Below are 14497 nucleotides of genomic sequence, written 5' to 3' on the forward strand. Positions count from 1 at the left end.
TTCTAGGTTTGCAAATTTGTTAGAGTACAATTTTTCGTAATAATCCGATATGATTCTTTTAATTTGTGTTGGGTCTGTTGTGATATGGCCCATTTCGTCTCTTATTCGGGTTATTTGTTTCCTTTCCTGTATTTCTTTAGTCAGTCTGGCCAATGGTTTATCAATTTTGTTAATTTTTTCAAAGAACCAGCTTTTGGCTTTGTTAATTCTTTCAATTTTTTTTTTTTTTTATTTCATTTAGTTCAGCTCTAATTTTTATCATTTGTTTTCTTCTGGTGCCTGATGGATTCTTTTGTTGCTCACTTTCTATTTGTTCAAGTTGTAGGGACAGTTCTCTGATTTTGGCTCTTCCTTCTTTTTGTATGTGTGCATTTATCGATATAAATTGACTTCTGAGCCCTGCTTTTGCTGTGTCCCAGAGGTTTTGATAGGAAGTGTTTTCGTTCTCGTTGCATTCTACGAATTTCTTTATTCCCTCCTTAATGTCTTCTATAACCCAGTCTTTTTTGAGCAAGGTATTGTTCAGTTTCCAAGTATTTGATTTCTTTTCCTTGATTTTTCTGTTATTGATTTCCACTTTTATGGCCTTGTGGTCTGAGAAGATGCTTTGTAATAATTTGATGTTTTGGATTCTGCAAAGGTTTGTGTTATGACCTAATATGTGATCTATTCTAGAGAATGTTCCATGTGCACTAGAAAAAAAAGTATACTTTGCAGCAGTTGGGTGGAATGTTCTGTATAGGTCTATGAGGTCAAGTTGGTTGATTGTAGCAATCAGGTCTTTCGTGTCTCTATTGAGCTTCTTACTGGATGTCCTGTCCTTCTCTGAAAGTGGTGTGTTGAAGTCTCCTGCCATAATTGTGGAGGTGTCTATCTCACTTTTCAGTTCTGTTAAAGTTTGTTTTATGTATCTTGCAGCCCTGTCATTAGGTGCATAAATATTTAATATGGTTATATCTTCCTAGTCAATTGTCCCTTTAAACATTATGTAGTGTCCTTCTTTAACTTTTGTGGTGGATTTAACTTTGAAGTCTATTTTGTCAGAAATTAATATTGCTACTCCTGGTCTTTTTTGATTGTTGTTTACTTGATATATTTTTTTCCATTCTTTGAGTTTTAGTTTGCGTCTCTAAGTCTAAGGTGTGTCCCTTGTGGGCAACATACAGATGGATTGTGTTTCTTTATCCAGTCTGAGACTCTGTGTCTCTTTATTGGTGCATTTATTCCATTTAAATTCAGCATAATTATAGATAAGTATGTGTTTAGTGCTGTCATTTTGATGCCTTTTTGTGTGTGTTTTTGACAATTTCATTTTTCCACTTACTTTTTTGTGCTGAGATATTTTTCTTTGTAAATTGTGTGTTCCCCATTTTCATAGTAGTTGAATTTATGTTTGCTGAGTCATGTTTTTCTTGGTTTTTATTTTGAGTTATGGAATTGTTAGACCTGTTTGTGGTTACCTTAATTTTTACCCCTATTTTTCTAAGTAAAAACCTAACTTGTATCGTGCTATATCACCTTGTTTTCCTCTCCATATGGCAGTTCTATGCCTCCTGTATTGATTATTGTGATCTTTTACATATTGACTTCAGAGATTCCATGTTTTGAGCATTTTTTTCTTTTTAAAATTAATCTTAATTTGTTTTTGTGATTTCCTTATTTGTGTTGATATCAGGATGTTCTGTTCTGTGACCTTGTGTCATGTTGTTATTGATTTTCTGACCAGTTTCCTTTAGTATTTCTTGTAGCTTTGGTTTGGTTTTTGCAAGTTCTCTAAGCTTGTGTTTATCTGTAAATGTTTTAATTTTGCCTTCATATTTGAGAGAGAGCTTTGCTGGATATATGATCCTTGGCTGGCAGTTTTTCTCCTTCAGTGCTCTATATATGTCATCCCATTACCTTCTTGACTGCATGGTTTCTGCTGAGTAGTCTGAACTTATTGATTCTCCTTTGTAGGAGACCTTTCTTTTATTCCTGGCTGCTTTTAAAATATTCTCTTTATCTTTGGTTTTGGCAAGTTTGATGATAATATGTCTTGGTGATTTTCTTTTTGGATCAATCTTACATGGGGTTCGATGAGCATCTCGGATAGATATCCTTTCGTCTTTCATGATGTCAGGGAAGTTTTCTGCCAACAGATCTTCAACTATTCTCTCTGTATTTTCTGTTATCCCTTCTTGTTCTGGAACTCCAATCACATGCAAGTTATTCTTCTTGATAGAGTCCCACATGATTCTTACGGTTTCTTCATTTTTTCAAATTCTTTTATCTGATTTTTCTTCAACTGTATTGGTGTCAATTGCTTTATCCTCCACCTCCCCCACTCTGCATTCGAATTCCTTGATTCTGCTCCTCTGACTTCCTATTGAGTTGTCTAATTCTGTAATTTAACTGTTAATCTTTTGGATTTCTGAATGCTATTTCTCTATGGATTCTTGTAGCTTATTAATTTTTCCACTATGTTCTGGAATAATCTTTTTGATTTCTTCAACTGCTTTATCAGTGTGTTCCTTGGCTTTTTCTGTAGATTGCCTTATTCCATTTTTGAGGTCATCCCTGATGTCTTGAAGCATTCTGTAAATTAGTTTTTTATATTCTGCATCTGGCAATTCCAGGATTGTATCTTCATTTGGGAAAGATTTTGATTCATTACTTTGGGGATTTGTAGAAGGAATCATGTTCTGCTTCTTTATGTGGTTTTAAATCAACTGCTGTCTCCGAGCCATCTATAAGATATTGTAATGATTTTTTTAATATTTGCTCACTGAGTCTGATCTTGTTTTGTTTTCTTTCTATATAACTAGATGGGCTACTAGATTGCACTGTCTTGATTGTTGTAGGCTTTGAATCACTTATGTCCTCTTACCAGCTGGTTTGGGCCATTACCAGAAATATAAGCCTAAGAGTCCATTCACTATTCTTAAGTAGAATCTGATTTTGGGTCACCAAGTGTGTGGGGTAGACTGTCACCTATTCGCTTAGAGGAGTAGTGGTGATAGTTGTATGCACCAGATTCTAGTAGCAGCAGGGGGTCCCATTCCAGGTGGGGCAGGATGCTGAAAGGTTCCTCAAAGTGCCAGTGAGGTTGGTGTGTCTCTATTCCTAAAGCACTTTGGTGGGTGGGCTCTGCAGCTGTACCTTAGGCACCCAATGCATGTACCTCTACTGATTGGTAGGTGTCAGTATCCTCAGACCCCTATGGCAGGAGGTTAGGTGGTTTTGGTGGAGCTTCAGCCCTCAGTTCCGTGTTGTGGGTCAGTGAGGACTCTGTTTAATAGGTAGAGATATCAGACCTGGGAAACTTGTCTTTCCAGTAACCGCTAAAACAATTACAGTCAGATCACTATCAGAATTGCCTTTGCATTATAATAGCTACCTTGTTCCTTGTAGGGATGAAAGCCCAAGACTGTGGATCTCATATGCTTGGCTGGAGCTGGTTCTGTATTTTTAGTCCAATTTTGGGAAGTCAGGGAAGGATTCTTGGTCCCTGGGTTTTTTGTAGCTGCTTCTCTCAGGCTTGGAGAATGGGTTAGGAAAAGACAAAGGAAACAAACAAACAAACAAACAGAAGAAAACAAAACAAAACAAAAAAAAAACTGTAGAGCACTTGACTCTCTGACCCAGGAAATTCCAATGTTAATGAAGCCACCTGGGAAGGGGAGGGGAGGGATCAGATAGATAGGAGAGAGTATCACCCAGGAATATAGAGAAAGTTACTTATCTTGCTTGGTGAGGGCTGTTTTATCTTAGATTCCGGAGGGGTGTGTAGCCTGTGTGCGTTGGCTGTGTTGAGATTGCCCCTGAGGGTCAGGCCCGTGTCCTGTGCATGCGCTGTCTCAGAAGCCGTGGTCAGTTTCTCTGCTCCCAGTCCAAAGCCCAGCTCCAAGGTTCCCAGGCTGGGATGCCGCACTCCCGGCTCCAAAACCAGTCACTGCCTCCTGGTGGCTTCTCCTCCTGTCAGCTGCATCACTGCATTGCCTGGGTGCACTGGCTGGGCTTCCTCCAAGGTCACTTCAGGGGGCTAGGGCTGCATCCTGTGTTTGCGCCATCTCAGGATGCCGTGCTCAGCTCCCCTGTGCCTAGTTCAAAGCCTGGTGCCAAGGTTTTATGACTGGGATGCTGGCTCCAGGCTCCGAAAACAGTCGCTGCTTCCCCGTGGTTGCTCGTTCGTTCTCTCCTTAGCCGCATCAGTTTGCAGCCTGCTTGTGCTGGGTGAGTCTCTATGGAGGTTACCCCAGGGGGCTAGGGGTTAGGGCTGTGTCCCTTGCCTGTCCTGCCTCAGCAAGCCTCTATCAGCCCCGCCACTCGGCACCAGGGAACCGCTAGGGCTCAAGCCTGTGGAGTGGGTTGCGGGTTCCAGAAGCGGTTGCTGGTTCAGGGCACAGCTTTTCGCTCACCTGTCACTCAGGTCAACTCTTTAGATCTGTGTTTGATGGTCAGGGTTCATAGATTGTCAGGTATGTGATCGATTCAGTTGTTCTTCCGAGTGTTTGTTGCAAGAGCGATCTGAGGCAGCGTCTACCTTCTCAGCCATCTTCCTCCTTCTTTGTTTTGTATCTCAAAAGAGATTGGCTTAAGACACTACCTAATCTTGTAGACTTTATCAGTATAATTGTCACTAATCCATCTTATTACATCATAGTGATAAGATTTACAGCATATAGGGGAATCACATCAGAAGATAAAATGGTAGACGATCATATAATCATACAAGCCAATTATGACCTAGCCAAGTTGACAGATATTTTGGGGGGACACAATTCAATCTATGACAGGCTGGTTATCCATCTAGGAAAAAAAATAATATTGGAATTATATCTTGCAAGATAAATATAAATTCCAGATGTATTAAAGACTTGGATGTTATGAAGATCTTTTTTTTTTTCTTTAACCAAAATGGGAACTCAGAAACTATAAAGAGCATGCATGCCAAAAATGAATAAATAAACATTTTGTATGGCAATAAAAAAGAATTGCCGTCAAATAGATCCTGACTTACAGCGACCTTATAGGACAGAGTAGAATTGCCAATATGGTTTCCAAGGAGTGCCTGGTAGATTCTAACTGCTGACCTTTTGGTTAGCAGCTCTTAACCACTACACCACCAGGGTTTCCTGTATGGCCATAGATGGCATAAACCAACTGTAGTCTGGGAAAAATATTTATACTGAAAATGAAAGATGGTGTAATATTAATGAGCAAAGTCTCTTGTACATTTATGAGAAAAAGGTAAACACTCAAACAGAAAATAGGCAAAGACTATGAATAGATAACTCAGAGAGAGCAAATCCCAAATGCTCATAAACATAAAAAAGATAGTCATCCTTATTTGTAGTTAGCAGCTGTAGCACTTAACCACTACGCCATCATGGTTCCCATTTCTAGTCATAAAAATGCAAATTAAAGTAATAATGAGATATCCTTCTTAATTTATCAAACTGGCAACAAGGTAGAAGGATTATATATGATTTTTTTACAGTCTTTTGGAAAGCTACTAGATAAAATCTAGTCACATGAAAAATTCACAGAAATCTGAACTCAGAAATCCTACCCTTGGGACTATATCTTATAAAAATAAAAACACCAGAATGAGTAAATTGTCTGAGTATGTGTGTGTCTTCTGACACCAACTGCAAATGCAGTTTTTTTTTTTTGAACCACCAGGAGCTAGGTCAGATCTCAAAGGGTAGTCATCCAGACTGCCAAGTCTGCCCAAGACTTCAGATACCAGCCACAAGCTGGGAGGCCCCCGTGGCTCCCTAACTCCTGACATGCTGGCTACAAATTCAGGGTCTCCCACTAAGCTTTTGGGCTCGATAATTCACTAGAATGATTCATATTTTTGTTGTTAGGTGCCATTGAGTCCATTCCTACTCATACAGACCCTATGTACAACAAAACAAAATGCTTCCTGGTCCTGTGTCACCCTCACAATCATTGCTATTTTTCGCACCATTATTGTAGCCACTGAGTCAATCCGTCTTGCTGAGGGCCATCCTCTTTTTTGCTGACTTATGATGCCCTTCTTCAGGGACTGGTTCTTTCTAATAACATGTCCAAAGTGCGTGAGACGAAGTCCCGCCATTCCTGCTTCTAAGGAGCATTCTGGCTGTATTTCTTCCAAGAGAGATTTGTTCGTTCTTCTGGTAGTCCTTGGTATATTCAATATTCTTTGCCAACACCATAATTCAAAGGCGCCAATTCTTCTTCTGTCTTTCTTATTCATTGTCCAGCTTTCACATGCATATGAGGCGATTGAAAATACCCTGGCTTGGGTCATGCAGACCTATAGTCCTCAAAGTGACATCTATGCTTTTTAACACTTTGAAGAGATCCTTTGCAGCAGATTTGCCCAATGCAATGCGTCTTTTGATTTCTCGACTGCTGCTTCCATGGGTGTTGATTGTGGATCCAAGTAAAATGAAATCCTCAACAACTTGTGTAGAACTCAGGAAATCCTTATGCTTACAGTTACAGTTTTTTTTTTTTAAGTACACTTTTTGTTTTCTTTTATTAAACTTTATTTATTTTGTTGTTTTTGAGAATATACACAGCAAAACTGAACCTATTGCCGATGAGTAAATTCCGACTCATAGTGAACCTACAGGACAAAGCAGAACTGCCTCATACGGTTTCGTAGGCTGCAAATCTTTACGGAAGCAGACTGTCACATCTTTCTCTGGCAGAGCGGCTGGTGGGTTCAAACCAGTGATATTTGGGTTAGCAGTCCAGCACTTAACCAGTGCGCCACTAGGGCTCCATTATACACAGCAAAACAGTTTCTACATATACCATGTACTGACATTTTACATTCTTCAAGTTATGCATCCATTCTCATCCTTCTTTTCTGAATTGTTCCTCTCCCACTAACGTAAATTCACTACCCTCTAATTTTCTTATCTAATCTTTCCAGTTGCTGTTATCAGTTTGATCCCATACAGTTTTTAAAAGAGCATAATGCTCAAGGCAGACCTTTTTTACTAGTTAAGCTAAACTATTGTTGGTTTTAAGAAGGCTTCAGGGGATATTTTTGGCTTATGGTTTAAATATTATCTCAGGGCAATGTTTCAGGGGTTCATCCAACCTTCATGGCTCCAGGAAGTTTGGAGTCCATGAGAATTTGAAATTTTGTTCTGCATTTTCCCCCTTTTGATCAGAATTTTTCCATAGAATCTTTGATTAAAATGTTCAGTAATGGCCGTCAAGCACCATCCAGTTCTTCTGATTTCATGGCAGAAGAGGCAAATGTTCATGGAGGCAATTACCCACACATTCCATATGCTCCTTCTATTCCTGACTCTCCTTCTTCTGTTTCTCCAGGTAAATAGAGACCAATTGTTGTACCCGGGGTAGCTGCTTGGGAGATTTTAAGACCCCAGTCACTATAAAGTAAACTAGGAGGTAGAACAGAAGTACTAAACATATTATTTGGCCAATTAACTGGGATGTCCCATGAAACTATGACCTTAAATCTCCAAACCAAGGAACCAAATTCCATGAGGTTTTTAGTTGCACATAAGAAATCTCAGCAGCTACATTTTTTTTTTTTGTCATTGTTATATCCATCACAGCTTTTGCCAATTCCGCTTTTTACAGGCACAGAACTTCTTGACAGCAATTCTAATAATCAACGGTGCAACCCTGCCCTTAATCAATGCAATATTTCCATCACCATTAACCCCTTCCCTCTTCCTCCTGTTACCAATCTCCAATCTGACACAAAGGATCCTTGTCCTTTCCCGAGTAAGAATACACACAAAAGACAAACTTTATCTTCAGCAAGGTTTTTTTTGCTTGAGTCAAGCAAAAGGAATTAGCAGGGATCTAAGCTTCCCCAAAGGACTGACTCGAAAAGGGAAGCAAAGCTAGGGCTTATATGGGTTCGGCGGCGGAGACAACACAGTAATGAATATTTAGTGGGCTTCTTTCAAGAGGCGGGTACTTCTCAGAGTGGCGGTGGGTGTTAATTAGGTTGCGTGCACATCTGGAATCCAAGATGGAACCTGCTGATATTCAAGATGGAGTCCTCTCAGCAGCCCTTGGCATCACTTATGGGATACTGTGCAAGTGCCCTAACCTTTGGCACTACATCACCATCTTTTGAGAGCTAAGGAAGGTTAAACGGTAGTCACACCTTGTTCTTCTGCACATGTGGGAGCCTGTAAAGGGGGAAGGGACTAGAAAAAACACTAAGAAGGAGATGGTAATTCACGGGTTGTTTCAACTTTTTCTCATGTTGACAGGGTGTGGTTCCTGTTTACCCAACTTCTAGATGGTAATCTTTTAATAGTTCTTCTGTTCTGCCAGCACAGTTAACCCTACCTTTCTCAATCCCCCCAGAGATTTCATACTCATGATTATTTATGAGGGTGCAGGGGCATAGGTCTCTTCTGTAACTTCTTCAAGCCGACACTGGGTTATTGGCCTGCCTAGCAGAGTAGAAATCTCTTCCTATCTGGTCTAAGGTTTTGTAAGGACAGGCAGTCTCACTTTCAGCAATGGGCTGGAAACCCTGCATCATCTTGGAATTGTTGTAACCTAGAGAACACAAACTTTATCAGAAGCTTGAGGAGACAAGGCCCAAAAATCAGAAGTTGAAGTATTGCAACTAAGGGGCCCCAAAAGAGTAGAAACCAAGTAAAAGAGGGGAGTGCCTCCTGCACTCTCTATCAACTCTGTCTGTCTTTTCTTATGGGCTCTCTCTTCTCACACCCTCGCTTTCTAGAACTCTTCCCAGTCTCACATTTTTTTTCTCTCTCTCCAATCTTTGTCTCTTTTTGTCTCTCTCTTTCACTCATTCTCTTCTCCTCTATCCTCCTGTATCACTTTCTCGTCCAATCTTCTTGTTTTTCTTTCATTTTAGTCTCACTTTTTTTCACTAACCTATATAGGGGCTATAGGATGTGGGCTATGTGGCATATGAAGGGGCACCAATATCCTAGGAGTCCGACAAATGCATGTGATTGCTTCACAGTTGCTGGGTGGGGGTAGGCTTGGACCTTATCACTGCTTCGGGCATCACTCGAGTCTTACCCAACCAGAGAACACTCGAGGACTTGACCGACAAGCCAGGCTCTTGTATTTTTCCTTGTTCACCATCCACGACTGGAGTTGTGTGACTATCTCACCAGCTGCGGTCTCGTCTTCTGTCCAATTTCTGGAGTTTTTGAGGATATCTGTAGAGCTTTGTCCTATGAAGGTGATATTAATCATTTGTTGATTTTCAGTAGCTTCAGGATTTATGCCAGTGTGTCTCTGCAAGGCCTGAAAAATTCAAGAAACTCAGAGGAGTTTTCTTTAGTTCTCTGAATTACTTCATAAAATTTTGACAGGTTTTTCTGTTTTTGTATCCCAGTTTTAAGGCTGTCTAGTAAGCACTTTCTCCTACTCATGCTCTTCTTCTTATAGTAGTCCCACTCTGGATCAACTCCAGGGACTGTGTTATTGGTTGGCAATTTGTCAGGATTCTGGGGGTCTTTATTGGTCCAAAAAATTTACTATTTACTAAATGCTAATAGAAAAGAGATGAGTGGAAAGTCTTTTGTGTTCTGTTTGATTGGGAGCACATTAATGAGCAATACAATAATGACTTAGTTGAGCTCCTAGATGGCGGCCATTGCAGGCTCTTTAAACTCACGATGCTGGCTTTCCACCAGATACCATCTGGCTCTTCACCAGGGTCTTAAGAGCAAAGTTCTCATCAATTGCAGACTCAATGTACATCAACATTTTAGCTCAAGGCTTTTCTTTTGCCTTTTAAGTGTGTAAGACAATAGAGGATAAATTTTATTATGTCTAACACTATCAGGACTATCCCTTGCGGTAGTGATCCAGCTCATGTACTTATTCTTGATGGTAACCAACCCAAGAAATCTGGTGTTTGTAAGGGTGTGTGTAACCAAATAGCTTGTTGTCCAATTCTATGTGTTTTACCTCTCTTGTGTTATTTATCCAAATGCAACAAGAGGTATTTGTTACAGCACAGACTATACTTTTCTTGGACCAATAAATAAAAATATAAGGCTATTCTATTATGTCATGTCACTTTGGCTTAATGAGGCCAGAGATCACTGTTGTGTTTCCATCCCACTAGCAACTTTGTAAAGATTTCTCTGATTCAAATATATCATAAGTAGGAATTAAAGTTACCAACCAAACTGTGAGTGTTGGATCAATGGACTTTCTTCGTACTCTCATTTTACAATGGGTAACAAATTCAACATTACCTTTCTAATATTTGCTTTAAGTATCTAAAGATAATCTTAAAGTTCTCAAGGTGTTCCGTCCATGCATTTATCAGGAATCTAAACAAGAAATTGTCCATATAAATTCACTATTAGTTGGAAAGGGATCATCTAAACTAGCATAGGTGGGTACCCAACCCACTGCCGTCGAGTAGATTCCCACTCATAGTGACTCTATAGGACAAAGTAGAACTGTGCCATAGAGTTTCCAAGTATCACATAAAAACATATCTAGAAGGAACACACAAAGTTTGTTTACAGAAAACAGAAAATATAGAAAACTTACATGTGACAACAAAGTTTTCATTAGAGAATTCATGATTAGCAAGATAATACAGGATGGACTTCTGTTGGAGGTCTCCAGTTAATCCTTCTAAAACATACTAAGTGTTCTCCCTGAGTGCAAGCTGCCTCTTCTTAGTTTACCTATTAACAGTCATGGGTCACTTTCTCAGAAGCAGAAGTGGAATCTAAGACAAAATTGAGTCTGAGCCATGAGGTTGAGAACCTGGTATTCTTAAGATATGTAATTTTCTGTATAGCAAGAGGGTGAGGGTTTGATTATAAACATTAAACAGGTATTTCATGTAATATTGTCTAGAAGACTGATTAAATCGATTACTGATTTGCTCTAAACGTAACTCTATTTACTGATCTTGGGAGCCAGTTTCTCAAAACGGACTGAATTCTTTAAACACACACACACACACACACACACAATGCCCAGAGCAAAATAACCTTTCTAGTTTATCTGGACAATTGCTTGCCTCAAAGTGGCTCCAGGAACCAGTTTTTTCCTCAAAGTTGGAAGTTCAAAAAGACACCCAAAAGTGATGGCCTATGGAGGTTACTGACTTCCATGAAAGCCAGAAATCTGGATTCTAGGAGAACTACATATAACTCTGTCAGGGTTCCCTCTTTTGGATCATGATCTTGTTACAGAATCTTTGATCACAAATGCTCAATAAATGATAGATGGACATCTTCTGTTTTTTTTTTTTTTTTTAAGATCTCAGTTACCATGCAGCAAATCAGGAAGTAGAATAGAAACACTAACAATAATATTAGGCCGATTGTCTGATATAAGCAATGAAACCATGACCCTAAAGTCTTTGAACCAAATCTCATGAGGTATTTGTTTATGCATAAGCAGCATCAGTAACTGTTTTTCATGTGCCTCAGCAACAACTACATTCTCTCACACCTATGATTGCATATTAATATAAACACAGCAACGTTTATCTATTAAGGCACAAACTATTCTTTTAGAGAACTAATGGGAAATCTAATGGTATTCTAATTTGTAAAATCTTAGCTGAAATTTCAGACACTTCTCTGGTTATGATATTTACACCTTTGCTAAGTTTACCAACAGGAACTTCTAATTCAAGACTTAAAATAACTAAACTCATTAGTGATATAATTTAGGAAAAAAGAGGAAAATGGTTTTTATCTCCAGAATGTAGGACGTTAAAGCATTTCTTATTTCCAGAAAGAAAGACTTTAAAACATCAGCAATATTTTTATATAAAACCCATAGTATTATTTCAGCTACTCAGTTGTATATAGTTAACTTCTGTTGAAGTGATTCTGGATCGCCCGCAGTCTGCAAAGCCATCAGCTTCTGCATAAGAGTTCTCAAAATCTTGATGAGTCTAGTCACAGTCCCTTTCATAAGCCCAATATAGTCCATCTTTTTTTGTTGAGATATTCTGGTTAAATGTTTTCAGAAAATCAGCAAAGTAAAAACATCTGCAGATGAAAAAACTTAATATGGCCATGATTAATTTATAAACATAACTCTTGATAGTGAAAACCCTGATAGAAATTAATTACAAGCATAATGTAAAGGCCAAATCAGTTAATAAAAACTTTAGATAAAAAAAAATCTCTAAATATAATCATTAACCATATTTTTAAAGAGCTTCGGATATAATAATAATAATCTTAAGACACGATACCATATAGTCAGGATATACTAAGAATATATCAAGATTATCAAGTCTCTAAATATCTGAATAGTGATAAAAATAACTTTATAAGTAAATAGTTTGAATTCTCCAGTCAAACTATTGGCTTTGATGCTAGATTCAAAAAAAATAAAGTCTCAGCCAAGTTAGCAACACAGAAATAATAATAAAATTATGATATAATATTATGTATTTGTTGTCTAATATCAAGCAAAAACACAAGAGGAAATACTAACATGAATTTTAACTCAGTGAATCAGGTACTTTTCTTGAGTTTAACAACATGTTCCATGTAATTTATAACATGTTAAATAAACCTTTTTAGCACTTTTTCTTTATAAAAAAACTTTCATGGCTTTCATACTTGTTAGGAGTGTATCATAAGTTATCAAGAAATAACACTTTTAGTTATTTAACCGAAGATCTTAAAATAAAAATAAAAACCTTAGTTTTTTTTTCTTAAAGCCATGTGGCTTGGCTTCCAACTCAGGAATCCTATTCTAATGAGAGAGGCAGATTAACAAAGAAGAGATGAACTCTAACTCAGTAGTCAAAGGAACTTTTGTTATTTTAACAGAGAGAAACCTAATTCTTTGTTTTATATGCTACTTAACATTAAAGCTCTTAAAAACCTCATAAATTAAACGATTAAAATTTAGTCAAACAGATAAAACTTTGGACCATTAAAAAAATTTTTTTTTTCAATAAACCTCTTAAATGCTTTTTTGTTGTATGGCAAAAATGAACTTACTCATTAGCAGACCCAAATACACACATATATATACTATAGTAAAGCAGCAATTTTCCTTATCTTTTTTTTTTTTTTGTCTTAAAAAAGTCTCTGCCTAGTTGGAAAGGGTTTTTAAAAGCTTCCCTGGAGCTATACCTTAGAGACTAGGGCTGGGGCTAAGAAGGCCTGATCTTGCCCCACCGTTCCTACCTTTTAACGTATGGTAGGAGACAAGATTAGGTCATTCTAATTCATTTACATATGTGGGTCGCTATGAGTCAGAATTGACTCAATGGCAGTGGGGGGGGGGTGGGGAAGTCAATCTAGGCATTTTTTGAAAGGCAAAAGAGAACTAATTTCTTTCCCTTTTACTGTTCTGGAACTGTTACTTTTATTTTAAGACAATATTATCTTTTTTTTTTCAGCCCAATCAATAAATTCTCAGGAGTTTCTGTAAGTATGTTCTAATTTAACCTGAATTTCTTTTTACTAATTAATTTTTATGTATCACACCCAAATTACACGTAAGACACACACAGAGGCGACTGAGATAGTCTTGTAGTCTCAACCTCCCAGACAGGCCCAGTCACACATAAGATTTACACATAAAATGAACAGACAGCGAATGCTCAGACCAGACAAGAGAAAGGGAAAGGGAGAATGAGCATGATCTTAGTGAGGTCTAACACATTAGTAGGAATATTTGAACCTCTACTTCAATCTTCCAGATACCTCTTATCCTGATTATCAGACAGAAGGGCTTTAATCTCTCGATCTAAACAAGAGATGTTTACATCCATTCCTCAGAAGCAGGGTGGACTAACCAGAGACAGACAACATCAAGACACACAAAAATGATGGCCACCACACACTCATACGCCTGCCAAAACTCTAGAGTCACCAAGACCAAGTTTTTTGAGGAACCACCACACTGTTTTCCACAATATCTGTACCATTTTGCATTTCCATCAGCAATGGATAAGGGTTCCAATTTCCCCACATCCTCGCCAACATTTGTTACTTTCTAAGTTTTTCTTTTTTTTTTTTTAATCTTACGCATAGTGGGAGTAAAATGGTTTCTCATTGTGGTTTTGATTTGCATCTCTCTGGTGGCTAATGACATTGAGTATCTTTTCATGTGTTTAGTGGCCATTTGAATGTCATCTTTGGTGAAATGTCTATTCAAGATCCCCATTTTATGGTTGGGTTATTTGTCTTTTTATTGTTAAGTTGTCAAAGTTTTGTATATATTTTCGTTTTTAGACTCTTGTTGGGTATATGTTTTCCAAAGATATTCTCCCAGCCAGTAGCTTGTTTGCTTTTTTTGGTAAAGCCTTTTGATGCACAAAAGTTTTTAATTTTTATGAGGCCCCATTTATTTATTTATTTAGTCTTTTGCTGTCTGACTTTTGATAATCCATTATATTAGCTAACCCATTGTTAAAAGCTAGGCCTGACAGCATTGCCCTTTCATTTTATTCTAAGAAATTTATGATTTTAGTTTGCATATTTAGGCCCTTAATCCATTTTGAATTTCCTTTTGTGTCTGATGT

This window comes from Loxodonta africana, chromosome 3, assembly GCF_030014295.1.
Source record: "Loxodonta africana isolate mLoxAfr1 chromosome 3, mLoxAfr1.hap2, whole genome shotgun sequence".
NCBI classification, from domain to species: Eukaryota; Metazoa; Chordata; class Mammalia; order Proboscidea; family Elephantidae; genus Loxodonta; species Loxodonta africana.